Here is a 2,430-nt window from a genome sequence, read left to right on the forward strand (position 1 = left end):
AACAAAAAATTTAGCAAAAATAATCTCTTATTAAATTTAATTTGGAATATAGCAATAATATAATAAGTAATAAATTGCTTACCTAATAATTATGCACAATCTTGAAAGCGTTTTCAATTTCTTTAATTTTAATTCTTTTTCTATTTTTAATTCTTTTACGTTTATCTTTGATTTTTAAAATAATTAAAATAATAATAATAATAATAATTAAAATTCTATAATACTATCTGTAAATATAATCTATCTTTAAACACAAAAAGCGATTCATTCTTTCGTTTAGAGTTTACGATAATAGCGATAAAAATTTGCATCCTGATGTCAAATGACAACGTACTTGTAACGTGTCTAAAGGTGGACATATATGGGAAGAAAGAATCGGATACCGACATACGAAAGAACTTCACAAAAATTTCTGAAATACCCAGACACGAATACGCCACGTGAGAAACATGAAATGCGATACAATACAATATAAACGGAGCTATTAGGAATACTTAGCGATAAAAAGTACTTGAACGCATAAAAGTTGCGACGTTTCCTGTTTGCTCGTTTTCAGCAAGACGAAGAATTTATAAATCGCTCGTAACTTCCGTGACGAGAAAAAGCATCGGCCGGTTTAAAATAGGCCTAGAAAAATATTTTGGTGACCAGTTGATGCAGAATAAACGGGCGGTAAAGTCAATTTGAAAGCGTGCCAGATCCTTCCGCGCGATTCCAAAGCGGAGGACGTGGCGGCGGAATTCCCTGCATGGGCGATCCTTATTTTCGGAACGTGTCATCCTGTCGTGTTCGTGATTATTTGCGGAACCGCGCTGCTGCCTCGCTTCCATTCGTCACTACGTAAGTGCTTCTTTCAACGGCGAACAACCAAGCAGGAATTTGTGTTTGAGACTTTAACGTTAGAGCTACCAAAATGACTAGTTTCAGATTTGTTGCAGTTGTAATTATCAAAAACATGCAAAGATTTTTGATAAAATTAATGTGGAGTTTTATTAAGACAGCAACATGTTATATAGGCTATAGATTATATAGAATATCTCGAAAAATACGAATGATATAAAAACATTTTTTAGACAAAAATTGTATGATATCGAGAAAAACATACTACACTCTTATTCGCTTGATTTTACGGCAACCTCGAAGCGTCCTCTGAAAATTGTATTAAAATGTTTTAACGAGAACCTGCCTTTTTATTACATATTCTTATGACTTACATCGAAACGCTTTCAGAACACTACAAACTCGCGTCTTCCGCACTTTGCTATCGAGATATAAACATTCAAATTAGACACGCCGTAGGTGTTGAGCTAAAGCCTAGTTTACACTGGCAGATACTTGTCTGCAAATACGTATTTTTATATTCTGCGAAAAATCCGCAGACAACGGAAGGCAAAATTCCGCGGATAAAAACTTAAGTTACGCAACAGTTAATTAACATTTGGCAATAAAATTTTTCATACTTTTCACACAGTTTCACCCATCAACGAATTAACCGATCTTAATGTATGACTTACAACTTTTGTTCTAAACTTTTCGTGATCCGATTATTAGGTTCGTTGTTATACGCAAAAACATATATTTGTTCCTGAGCATGATTTCTATCAGTTGGCGCAACGTGTCGTAAAATGTCAGGTACCATTTAATGTTGAATTTGGTTTTTTTTTTTAGGTTAGTTCGACTGGATCACAGGTAGATTTAAACGATCCGTGTGTTGCATCTCCAAGGCACCTTTCCGGCACACTTCTAGTGGACAAGCGACGTTGCTTGAAGGCAGTTTATATACATGTTTTGGCATGTGTTGTCGGCAGACAATGTCTACAGGCGCCTGTAGTCTGCCCGTACGCGCCTTAAGTCTCACTGACAGACATTGTCCGCCGATACGTGTCAGCTTTCCGCGAATTTTCCACGAAAGACAGGTGCCGATTGGCTACGACACGTGTCTGCGAACAATTGTCCGTCAGTGTGGAGTTATCTTTACCCGAATAATTTAAGAAACATGAAATAAACTTCAAAGAAAAGCTTTGTTATCGAAATTTAACAAACCTCGTTACTGTATTTGAAAGGAAATTGCATTTATATTTCAAGTTTACCGTCACAAATCGAGATATTCCTTAGGTTCCATTTCTGTAATCTCGCTTCAGAATAATGAAACTCAATTTCCAAACTATATATACTAAGAATCACTAAATCATCATCGTTCTAAAACAATGTCGTCATATCGACGATCAAGCATTTATGATGAAAGTTTCCATCTATCCTACTTTTGGCGAGCGAAATCGAAACGAACTCGGTAGATCATTCAGAGGTTAAGAATAGTTTAATATTCTAACCGCGTATAAATTCACGTTAATACACCACGAACGCGGTGCCAAGAAATTTTCACGATCTGTTTTCATTCTAAGTTCTTCGTTTAAGCAGCAACAATTCTTC

General features: G+C 35.7%; 1 long non-coding RNA gene across 1 annotated transcript; it reads right to left on the bottom strand.

Moving 5' to 3' along the window:
- Positions 1-212: 212 nt before the first annotated feature.
- Positions 213-2,072, bottom strand: LOC126922457 (uncharacterized). Its single transcript, XR_007712777.1, has 3 exons — positions 1,215-2,072; positions 1,106-1,149; positions 213-905 (listed from the first exon to the last, which is right to left on the bottom strand). It is a non-coding gene; the product is annotated as an uncharacterized LOC126922457 (long non-coding RNA).
- Between the last annotated feature and the right edge of the window lie 358 nt (positions 2,073-2,430).

Source organism: Bombus affinis, chromosome 12, assembly GCF_024516045.1.
Source record: "Bombus affinis isolate iyBomAffi1 chromosome 12, iyBomAffi1.2, whole genome shotgun sequence".
Classification (NCBI taxonomy): Eukaryota; Metazoa; Arthropoda; class Insecta; order Hymenoptera; family Apidae; genus Bombus; species Bombus affinis.